This window comes from Hordeum vulgare, chromosome 2H (genome assembly GCF_904849725.1).
Source record: "Hordeum vulgare subsp. vulgare chromosome 2H, MorexV3_pseudomolecules_assembly, whole genome shotgun sequence".
Lineage (NCBI taxonomy): Eukaryota > Viridiplantae > Streptophyta > Magnoliopsida > Poales > Poaceae > Hordeum > Hordeum vulgare.
In genome coordinates, this window is record NC_058519.1 from 135,689,060 (window position 1) to 135,701,746 (window position 12,687).

Consider the following 12,687-nt stretch of genomic DNA (forward strand, 5'->3'; position numbering starts at 1 on the left):
CAACTCGCTCCGAGTGTGCACTAAAAGTCACACTCGAAGACTTAGCTGCGACCCAGAGTCACCTAAGTAAACAACTCGCTCCAAGTGTGCACTAAAAGTCACACTCGGAGACTTAGCTGCGACCCAGAGTCGCCTAAGTAAACAATTTGCTCCGAGTGTGCACCAAAAGTCACACTCGGGGACTTAGCTGCGACCCAAAGTCGCCTAAGTAAACAACTTGCTCCGAGTGTGCACCAAAAGTCACACTCGGGGACTTAGCTGCGACTCAGAGTCGCCTAAGTAAACAAATTGCTCCGAGTGTGCACCAAAAGTCATACTCGGGGACTTAGCTGCGACCCAGGGTCGCCTAAGTAAACAACTCGCTCCGAGTGTGCACGAAAAGTCACACTCGGGGACTTAGCTGCGACCCAGAGTCGCCTAAGTAATCAACTTGCTCCAAGTGTGCATCAAACGTCACACTCGGGGACTTAGCTGCGGCCCAGAGTCGCCTAAGTAAACAACTTGCTCCGAGTGTGCACCAAAAGTCACACTCGGGGACTTAGCTGCGACCCAGAGTCGCCTAAGTAAACAACTAACTCCGAGTGTGCACCAAAAGTCGCACTCGGAGACTTAGCTGCGAACCAGAGTTGCCTAAGTAAATAGCTTCCTCCGAGTGAGCACACAAGTTGCACTCGGAGGCTTAGCTGAGTCGCCTAAACAAAAACCATGAGCCAAAATTGTGTAAAAAAAACTCAGCGAAAGAAGACCAAAAGATCCGGTTCACATTCAAATTGAGTTCAATGATCAGTCGGCTCGGTGTGAATCTAGTTTATTCACACTGAGCCACGAATGTACCGGCCAACAGAAGTGGCCAAAGTTTAATACAAACTCCACTCGGCATACCGAGGTAAACGCGCGTTCAGCATAAAGTCAATCAAGCATCGCCGGGGCTGGCAGGCTCCACGAAGGTGTCGAGGTCGATTCCATCTGCAATCCGAGTGGCCGTGTCAAGGAAGGTCTCCATGAAGTCTTCAAATCGAAGCTTCTTGGTATTGGCGACCTGCAACGTCTTCAGCTTGTCTTCACGAGCTTCCTTACAATGCACTCGGACTAGAGACAGTGCCACGTCCACGCCACACCGAGCGGCAGACTTCTTCCATGCCTGCACTCTGCTTGGAACATCCTCCAGTCGAGTCATCAACCCCTCTATCTCATTCCGGGAGTCATCTTCAGGCCACAACTCTTTGTCAATTCGGCCGACCACTTCTCTCAGGCGACCAATGAAAGGACTCACCTTGTTAAGGCGGGAATTCAGTCGGAACATGTCCCGGTTAGCTTCATCACCGAGTGGAACATTCGGTTGCCCAAGCGACCGTTCAATTTCGGCGGTTTCGGCTTCAACGTCCCGACAGAAATCTGCAAAGAAAAGACAGGGAGAAAATAAGTGCGGAGTGAACTCCAAAGTAAAAGAGCACTCGGCAAGCAACTTACCACCAAGCAGTGCGACCATCTTCTTCGCCCAGTCGCCGACGTAGTTCTCCTGCGCTTTGCACCGAGCGTTCATTAACTTCAACTGGCCCATCCATTCAGATCTCTCCTTCTTCATTTTTTCTACCTCGGCTAGCAGTGCCTTGTTAGTCCCCCGAAATTCCTCCAAAGATACTTCTCGTTCAGCGAGAGCCTTCTTCATGCCAGCCAGATCATTCACAGCTACCTCCAAGTCGGCAGCAAGTTGAGTCTTCTCAGCCTTCAGAGCATTATAGGCGGATCCCATTTCACAAGTCTTCTGTCAAAGAGACACAAAGGGAGGATCAGCCAGGTTCAACAAGGAAATAGTCTCGACAGGTTCTTCAGACCCCTGCCGATGCAAGCAATCGACAGTGGTCTCGGGGACTACACCCAGTGGGTTCACTGAGAGTGACCCCACTGGTATGAAGCTCGAACAGATCGGTCCCATTGAGATCCATAGCAAACCAATAACACTATGAGATTACTCTTACTCGACCCGAGTAACACTACTCTCGGGGACTACACCCAGTGGGTGCACTCGGCGTGCCCCCAGTGGTACCATTCGGGCAGATCAGCTCTGATCTGTAGAGATTATGGAAAATACATATAAAGACAACTGCCGGTGCAAGCACTCGGGGACTACACCCACTGGGTTCACTCGGAGTGAACCCACTAGAAAATTAACCTACTGTATCCGAGTATCTCGCCAAAACCCCCAGTGGGCACCAAGAGGAATGTAAACATTTACTAGCGCACTTACTAGGATATCATCCCGAAGCTCCAAGCTCTTCTTGTACAGGGACGCAACGGAGTCATATGCTCCCTTGGCTTCGCCCACCATCAGCTCCACTTGTACCATGGCATCCTTGGCGGCTCCTACTTGATCTTCCGGGAGGCGTCAGGCATCACATTGAACAGTCGACGAACCCGGCGTGGCAGAAGGCGCCCTAGGTATCCCGAGCTCCCTGGGCATCCAGAGCTCTGCTCCAGTCGGTTCCGCCGTGAAGACCACTGTCTCAGTCGGCGGCACGCTCATGGCGGGGTTGGCAGTAGGTTGGATAACCCCAAGGACAGGTGCCAAAGCTGGTTCCGACCTCCTTTGGTCGTGTAACATCCCAAAATTCTAGGTTTTTGGAATGTTAATTTTTTTAAGTAGGATTAATCAAACTTGCTTGTGTTGCTTGAGCGTGGCTAAATTTGATAAGTTTTGAAAATTTTGGAGTTTAATTGAATATTAAATGAGAAGGAATAAAAGGACTTTCCTAGATATTCATTTTGATTTTATTTTTTTTGAATTTTGAGAATATTCAAAATTGTTTCAACTCGGATATGAGAGAAGGAAACATGATTCCTTTAATATATATATATGTTTCTCTTGCAGGATCTTCAATTTTTATTTGGTTTTTTTCTGTGTTATTTGAAAATGTTTGTCGAACATTTATAAATCCCCAAAACAAATTTTAGAAATGTGTTATGTGTATCTTATTTAGTTTTTGGTCTTTAAAAATGCTGACGGTTTTAAATATTAGTCACATATTGTTTCTAGTATATATTTTCTGGTATTTTTATCTAGCTGGAAATATATATATATTTTTCTTTGTCTTTGAGCTGTTTTAAAAAAAAAGGAGCCAACCGAGCCAGGCTGGCCTAGCTCAGCTGGGGCTTTGCCCAGCGCTCCAGGCAACCCAGCTCGCCCCATAGCTCTCCCGTACGCATCAGCCAGCAGCTAGGGGCTGTGCCTCCCATCGCGAGCAGCACCACCAGCTCGAGGGGCTGGACCCCATCGCTCCAGCGCACCAGCAACCGAGCTAGCCCCATTGCCTCGAGCCAGGCCTGCCAGCAACCGAACCAGCCTCTCGCGCTGGCAGGGGCCAACCCCAAGGCTCCAGCGAGACCTATCGCTCCTGGCCAATGAGCCAGGCATCGCCACGCCACCGAGCGCCCAAGCCATCGAGCGCAACTCCTGTTCCTCGTCCGCTTCGTGCTAGCGCCCCACAGCCCCGTGACTCGCTAGGATTCCTCCCCAAACGGGACGAGCTTACTCTCCTAAAGCCGAGACAGAGACCGTGTGCATCGCCAGGACTTTTCTTTCCACGAGCAGAAGAAACCCCAGGAGGCCGAATCCCCTTCTGCCGATTCGTTCCCTGCCGCTGCCATCCTCGCCTAGGGCGAATCCCGCCGTCGCCTACCTGCAACCACCGCCGCCTAGAGTTCGCCGATCCCCTGCAGGAGCACCTTGTTCACCGGAGTTTGCCCGTCTTCGCCGGAGCCGCCATTCGTCGGAGAGTCACCGGAAAAGCACCACCGGAGGCACCACGTGAGAACCAACCCGTTTTTCACTGTTATTCATGGTAAGCACGTGCACGTAATTCGATTCATCCAATCCGCGAAGTTGCTACAGTACCCGTATTAATCCTGTTTTTGATCTGTTTTAGCTCGGGAAAATTCTCGGTGAGATTTTAAAACATGTTTAACTCTTCACTCGTAGCTCCGAATCAGGAAATTCTTTTTCATGTGATCTCGTATTGACGAGTAGAACATGATAGAGCTAATAGTTTTCAGGTTTGCAATGCTTAAATTTTTAGTTGGATCAGATTTAGTTCAAACCTCCCGGAGGCCATATTTTGCAAGACGTTCATCTAATTTCGTTATTTCGTTTGCTTTGTGCTCCCACTATCATGTAGATAATAAATATCTACTCATATTTTCTGTTAGTTGAGTTTTCATTAAATTCTTTGTTGTGGACTTTATTTTGATGTTATGTGAGTACGGTTTATTTATCGATGCCTTCGTCGAATATATATAGATTGCCCGGAGTGTGGAGCGGATCATAATTAAGCGTTAGAGTACTTCAACACCGTTCAAGGCAAGTTTGCACTTTTGATTTTGCTCATCCTATATGTATGTCCTTCATTGTTATGATATGTTATGTGTGTGATATGATTCTTATATTGCTTGTCGTCATATGTGTGTCCCGGATTGCATTGTTTAATTGTGTGCTTGGATATGCTATGGTAGACGTGGACTCGTACCGAGTGTTTTATGAAGTAGTGAGTGTTTATAGATGTAGGCTCGGGGCTTTTGCTCGAGTGAATGCGTCTATGGCTGAGCGCTCTATTGTCCCTAGAGAATGCGCCATGACTGAGTGCACTTGAGTTGTCGGGTCTTAAATCAGGTGAATGCGTTGATGGCTGAGCGCTTTGGAGTCCCCATTGAATGCGTCATCGACTGAGCGCACTTGATACATCGTGAAGATCTTTGTCATCTCATCGTAGGTTTGTGAGTTCTCTGTTGCGGGTTTTAAATTGGTTGTGGCGTGTGAGACCTTGATCAGTTCATGGAGGTAGGTGAAGTTAGCTTTATGCCGAACTAACTTGACTGTTTTGTTTGACATACATTGCTTATATATGTAGGTTTGCATTATCATTATGTGTGAATTGCCAATACAGTCAATGTATTGACCCTTGTGGCTGCAACTTATCATGTTGCAGGATATTCAGATGATCAGTGAGATACAGTAGGGTCGCGAGTCTTCACTCAACCTTTTCGCCGGTGGGCTATGATGGGACTCATCGTTATTATTTTGCAACCTTTTCGCTACCATTATTTAATAGAGCTAGCTAAGTGCTATGCAGATTGTTATATTTTATAAATTCTGGATCATACGTTATTATAAAAGATGCACTTGCTATTCTGGTATTCATCTATATTGTGTGTGCTAGCGAGTCGATCCAGGGACTAGCACATTTAAGCACAGAGACTCAAATCCTTCGAGGTTTGGTCGTTACAGGTCGTCGTCGTCCAGATGGATCACCTCCGAAGGAAGCCCGAATGAACAAAATAAAAATACAGAAAAAGATCAAGATCAAAGAGAGCACTCGCGAAACGGTAATACAGGTCTCGGAGTCGTGACAATGTACCTTGCTGGGACGTGGCGGCGTTATCAGTGTCCATGGGATCGTCACCCTGACGCGGCAGAGAGGTGGCAGAGGTAGCAGCTGTGTTGAGTGAAATCCATTCGACGGGTAAACATGAATTCCCAAAAAGAAGAGTCCAATCGGATACTGAAGGAAGATGGAAGAGCAAAGATACTTATGCTGAGGCGACCGGAATAACGATCCTCATCCACGGCAAAGCTTTCCGAGGTTTAGACCCGCTGGGTTTAGCCACCTTGGCGGCTGATCCACGGGCTCGACAGAAGAACCCCTGGTTCTCTTCACACTCCGAGCACTCGGGGCCACGGGAGGAGCCGGCTGTATAGCGGGGTCATGACGGTGCTTGGTTCGGTGTTCTTGTGGTGAGGGTGAAGAGCTCTGATCTTCACTCTCCTCCTCCTCCTCTTCTGTTTCCTCCTCCGTCTCCCTACTATCAGAGACGTACTCGGCACTACCCGCGCTACCCTACATGCTGCCTCTTCTTCCTTGACCGGATTCCCATTTGAGACTGCAGAATGCCAGTTCGTCCACTCCTGCACAAAACACAGTCGGCAACGTCAGTCAGCGAGACAAGAAAAGCAATAAAACTGAGAAGGTTAAAAGCACTCGACAACGTGTGCTCACCTCATTCAGAGGAGGATGTTGGGCGCGGAAGGCCTTCACCCGCCGAGCTCCCACGGGGTTATCACATGTGCTCGTGATGCTGCGGACCCACGCACCCACGGCCTCCTCGCTCACGTCTTCAGGATGGGACCGAGTGGTGTCCGAAGGCCCCGTGTAATGCCACATTGCGTGGTCTCGGGCCTAGAGCGGCTGGATGCATCGACCCAGAAAAGTCTCCAACAGGTCCATGCCGGTGACTCCCTTCCGGACGACGGCTATCAGCGCGTCGATCAAAGGTTGGATCTGGGTTTTTTCTCCTTTAGAGAGCGCTAGCTTCCTGGGAGGGCCCGGACGGTCTAAACTGAAGGGTGGTAATCCACTCGAAGCATTCGAGCACGCAATGTCCTGGCAATAGAACCAGGACGATTGGTAGTTCCTAACCGACTCGGATAGCTGAAGGGAGGGATAACTACTTTTTGTTTTCTTCTGAAATCCTAAACACCCGCAGAGCTGGAGGATGTGTGTCTTATTATCAGACTAGCTAAGCTTCTTAACCGTTTGAGATCTAGCGGAGAAAACATATTTGAAGAGCCCCCAGTGGGGAGGACATCCTATGAAGCACTCGCACAGGTTGATGAATGCGGAAAGATGAGCTATCGCATTCGGCGGAAAGTGATGGAGCTGCGCCCCAAAGTAATTCATGATACCTCGGAAGAAAGGATGGTGAGGCAGGGAGAAACCTCTGGCCACGTGGCTGAGCAGCAGAACGCGCTCCCCCTCCTTCGCAGCCGGCTCCATCTCGCCTTCCGGCAGCCTCCAAGATTTATTGACGACCATGTCGTGCTCCACCAGCTCCAGCACGTCGGTCTCCCTCACCGTGGAGGGGAGGAAGTCCCCTGGATCCAGCCCGCCGGCAACGCTCGCTGCCGCCACTGAGTGAAGGCCGCCCCCTTCTTCTTCTTCTTCGCCTCGAGCTTGCTGGTCTGCCCTTCGTCATGGCGAGGGCGACGGATCCGCAGAGGAGGAGGGGAAGGAGGTGGCTAGAGGTGTGCAGGGAGTTGCGGAGAGGCGAGATCGATGGGAGGAAGACGAGCAGCGCAACAGGAAGGTCCACCGGGAAGGCTTTAATAGGCCTCGGACTGAGTCACCTACAGGTGGGTCCAAGATCTTATCCTCCCAACTGGCTGCTGCAAGATTAGTGGAGAAGATCGCGGCGCGGTAATCGAGGAGGCGAAATCTACTCGATGGCGATGTCGTCATCCCCGCTGAGCGCGCGACAACCGAAATTTGAGGATCCCGGAAAATCCGGCGCTGTCAGTATGACCGGTCACGTCGAAAGATTCCGCGGAAGCAATCGGTCCCTCACGGTTCATTTCGGTTGCATATTCACTCGGATCACTAGCCGCAAAGATAAAATGGATCAAGGCAGACAACGCTAAGATCACCTCAATACCAGTCGGCTCCGAACTCCGGACATCACTTCATCGTTCCAACCCCGATCCACTCGGGGACTAATGATGGGGTTATAGTCCCAGGGTAGGGTCATAGGTCTGCCCTATAGGTACTACCCAAGGACTACCCTTCATAGAGGACAAGGCCCTTAGACAGTTCCGACTGAACTAAGGACGCCCCCATCATCCAGTCGGCGACGATCCACTCAGAGCATATCTAACGTACCGACTGGAATCCACTCTATACGTCGTAACCTCCTAGGAGGGAAATGGTCATACGTTTTCATACACCATAACTAGCATTTGTCTTACGTTACCAGTAACGCCAGCCTTTACTCGCCACTACTCCACCCCTGTCCACCGGGCCATTATGAAGGGCAACACACTCTATATAAGCCGCCCTTCACCACTGGTACAGGGGTTGGCACTTGCTGTAATCCCTTGATACACTCGAAACAAAGCTCGCAAGAGCACTGAGACATAGGGTTTTTACCTCCACCGTAGAGGGGCCTGAACTCATACATCCTCGCCGTAGCTAAGGCTCTGCCCATATACTCTCGTACCCCGTACTTCTACTGTCAGACTTATACCCACGACAATCTCCGACTTCTTGATCCAGCTAGAGGGGCGGAGAGGTAGATGAATTCTCCATCATGGTGGCGTGGTGGTGGTGGTGGTGAACTAATCCAGCACGACTTTACCAAGCTTCCGCGGAACTAATCTAGAGGAGAAAATGATCTAGAGGGAGCGAGGGTTGCGCCTTGGCTTTAGGTGCAAAAAGCCTTTCTAACCTCTAGTATATATAGGAGGGAGGGAGGGGAAAGCCAAAACGATCCTCCTTGGCTCGCCCTAATAGGTGGAGGTGGAAGAGTCCACCTCCAATCCTACTCCAAGTAGGAGTCCTACTTGGAAACCTCCTCTCCTTTGGTTTTTTCCCTTCTTTTGCTCCTTGGCCGAAATAGGTCATCTTGGGCTGGCCGCACCAGCCCACTAAGGGCTGGTGCACCACCTTTAGGCCTATTAGGTTCTCTCTCGGGTGGGTGGTCCCTCCCGGTAAAACCCCAGAAACCATTCGTCACTCCCGATACTTTATCGGTAATGCCCGAAAACTTTCGGAAGTCAAATGCAACTTTCCTATATATCAATCTTTATCTCCGGACCATTCCGGAGCTCCTTGTCACGTCCGGAATCTCATTCGGGACACCGAAAAACTTTCGGTTACCAACACACATAACTCAATAATATGGAAACGTCACCGAACCTTAAGTGTGCAGACCCTACGGGTTTGAGAACTATGTAGACATGACCCGAGACATTCTCCGGTCAATAACCAATAGCGGGACCTGGTTGCCCATATTGGCTCCTACATATTCTATGCGGATATTTATCGGTTGAACCTCTATGTCAAGGATTCAATTTATCGCGTATGGTGTTCCATTTGTCCTTCGGCATGTTACTTGCCCGAGATTCGATCGTCGGTATCTCTATACCTAGTTCAATCTCGTTACAGGCAAGTCTCTTTACCCGTTCCGTAATACAAGATCCCGTGACTAACTCCTTAGTCACATTGCTTGCAACACTACTGGAAATCAGTTTTTTGTCGTCTGCCAAATCTTTGCCGTCTGCTAGCTGATGGCAAAGAGTGTCTTTGCCGTCAGCTGCCATAAAGCAGACGGCAAAGAACTGGCTGATGGCATAGAGTGTCTTTGCCATCAGTCACATATTTGCCGTCAGGCACATACGGCAAAGAGTCGCACAACATACGTCAAACATATAGATGGGGCCCACCTGACCGCGGGGACGTTAGGTCAAACTGGAGTCCCTTCTTTGCCGTCTGCTAGCGGACGACAAAGAGTTCGGAGGCAGACGGCAAAGAGTCTAGACTCTTTGTCCTCCGCCGGCACACGACAAAGAGCTAACTTCGTGTGTAACGCCTCCACCCCGCCCCTCTCTCTCTCACCCACTGTGTAACGGCTCCACACCCCGCCCCCCTCTCTCTCTCCCACTCCTCTCCCCGATGCCCACCCCCGCCACCACCGTCGCGCCGCCGCCCCTGGCGCCGCCCTGGTGCCTCACAGCCCCGCTGCCACCGCCCTCGTTGCCGCCCCGGTGCCTCACAGCCCCCTGGCGCCGCTGCCCCACCTCTCCCCGACGCCCACCTGAGCCACCACTGTCGCGCCGCCGCCCCTTGCGCCCCCGGCGCCGCCCCGCCACCCCCAACACCCCGGCCCCGCCACCCACGATGCCACAGCCGCCCCTCCCGGTGAGCCCCCCCCCCCACACCCACCCCCCGCACGGGAAAGTTGATTTTTTCTTGTTTGGTATTTAGTTTTTTGGAATTAGATTATAACTACGAAGTTGATTTTTTATTGTTGTTGTAGTAGTTGTTCTTGTTATTGTAGTAGTTGTTGTTATTGTAGTAGTTGTAGTTGTTGTTTTTTTTGACGGGTAGTAGTTGTTGTTGTTATTGTAGTTGTTGTAGTAGTCGGTGTACCGGTTGATGAGCCCTATATTCTTAGATTTTCATATAAAGACCATCTGCCACTAGTTAGTTAGCTTAATAGAAAGAAGAGGAAGAAGAAGGGAAGAAGATAAGAAGAGAAGAAGAGAAGAAGAAAAAAAATAAGAAGGAGAAGAAGATAAAAAAGAATAAGTAGAAGAAGAGGATAAAGAAAAATAGAAATAGGAATAAGAGGAAGAAGAAGAAGAAGAGGAGAAGAGGAGAAGAAAGAGGAAAAATGAAAAGAAGAAGAAGAGAAGAAGAAGGAGAAGGAGGAGGAGGAGAAGGAGCCCTCCTTCTTCTCCTTCTTCTCCTTCTTCTCCCCTCCTTATTTTTTAGCTTGTTTAGCTATTTATCCTCCAAAATGACATAATAAGCTAAAAACCTTGGTTAGCTCGTGAATATTATATTCTTAGCTTGTTTTCCTAAAAAATGACATAATTAGACATAATTAGAATATTTGTGTTGATCGGGTGGATTTACATGTGATAGTTGTCTCGTCGCTGTGAGATCTGCTGTGCGAAGACCTCCCCGTGCATTGTACGAGCTCCGCCCCTGCATTCATGGGTCACTACAAATTTCATCTCCTCCTCGCCCCTTCATTTGCTGTGGCTCGGTTTCCGGATGAAACTTTCTAGATTTAGGTAATTAAATTAATTTATCAGTATGTGTGACCAGTATGCGTCTCCCGTTCGAAAGGGCGACATCTATAAATATGCATGTCTTTGCATATTTATAACCGCCATCCTTTTGAATTGTCCAACATTATCCATGGACAGCCCGAGTATGTGTAGATTGGGTTCGTTTTCCCGTATGCTGTGCTCTGGATCCAATGCGGAATTTCGTCAGTGCCTCCCCGTTGTTCTCTGCGTGCACATCCTCTCTGTTTATTGCGGAGACGTGTATCAGGAGAACAGCGGGGAGGTGCTGCCGAAATTTTGCGTTGGATCCGGAGCAGAGCATGGGAAAACGAACCCAATCTACACATACTCGGGTGGGATTAGGACCTATCTTTACCTATTAACGTGTAGGTTGCCTGGACGTAATAAAAATGGCGAACCTGATTAACCGATGAATATAAATGCTAAATTATATATAAATATATTTCTTCTGTCTTTAGTAGCTAGGCAAGATGAGTGATCGTGCGTGGATGTATACCGGTCACCCTAGTCAGAAAGAGATGACGAAAGAATGGTTTGTAAAAACAAAGGAATTTGTGAAAGCCGCATTCGCAAATGGCCAGGAAAGATGCGACAACTATAAAAAGACGACAAAGGCTGTAATGATTAAACACCTGCAGAGGAGGGGTTTTAAGCCTAATTATATGATGTGGACATTTCATGGTGAGTCTATACAACGCACAAGAGCTGAGGTGGTCCGTCGTCGCACGGATGAGCATGGTACCGGGATCGAAGACATGGTGCAAGAGTTTGATGATGCTCGGGATTCGGAAGATGAGATGGAGGAATCTGCAAAGGCCTTCTATGAAATGTTGGAGTCTTCAAAACGTCCTCTCCATGAGCACACTGAGCTCTGTCAGCTGGATGCAATTGCACAAGTAATGGCTCTGAAGGCTTAGTTCAACTTGGGAAGAGAATGCTACGACGCGATGATGACACTATTTGGACACTTCCTACCCAAAGGCCATGTCATGCCTGCAAACCTGTACCAGTCGGACAAAATACTTCGTGTACTTAAGATGCCCTATGAGAAGATAGATGCATGTGAGAAAGGATGTGTCTTATTTAGGAAGGAGTATGCACACTTGGACTATTGTCCCAATTGCGAGACTTGCAGGTATATTGTGGTAGACAATGGTATGGGTGAGAAGAGGCAGACCAAAATCGCAGTTAGTGTTCTTCGGTATATGCCAATTGTACCAAGACTTGAATGTCTTTTCATGGTCGAAGAGACAACCAGAGAGATGACATGGCACAAATTGGGCAAAAGAACCGAACTAGATGCAGATGGGAATAAGATGGTGGTACACACATCGGATGGGGAAGCGTGGAAACATTTTGATGGATTGCATCAGGATAAAGCGGCAGATCCAAGGAATCCTCGAGTCTGCATCGCCACAGATGGTTTTAATCCCTTCGGCATGACGACAACCAAATATAGTTGTTGGCCTGTATTTGTCATTCCACTCAATCTCCCCCTGGACAAATTATGCAAAGAAAGAACATATTTCTGACGTTGATAATTCCAGGGCCCAATTATCTGGGGAAGAATATGAATGTGTACCTGCAGCCGCTTAAGGATGAATTGGAAAAAGCTTGGGATAATGGGGTCAAGACATATGATGCCGCTAGAAAACAAAACTTTAAAATGCATGTGTGGTACATGTACTCTATGCATGACTTGCCGGCGTATGCACTATTCTCTGGATGGTGTGTGCATGGAAGGTTCCCGTGCCCCCAATGCAAGGCAGCTCTTCAGTTTCATTGGTTGCAGGAGGGTCGGAAGTATTCTTGCTTTGACTTGCATAGACAGTTCCTGGATCCTGACCATCAGTTCAGAAAAGACAAGAAGAACTTTACCAAAGGTAAAGTTGTCAAAAACTTGGCACCACCTGCGTTGATAGGCCAACAGATCCTGGATCAGTTAAACACCCTCGAGCCTGATCGAGAGCGTCCAGGGTATTTCAAGGGGTATAATTCAAAACACGCCTGGACTCACAAGTCATGCTTCTAGGATCTGCCTTACTTCA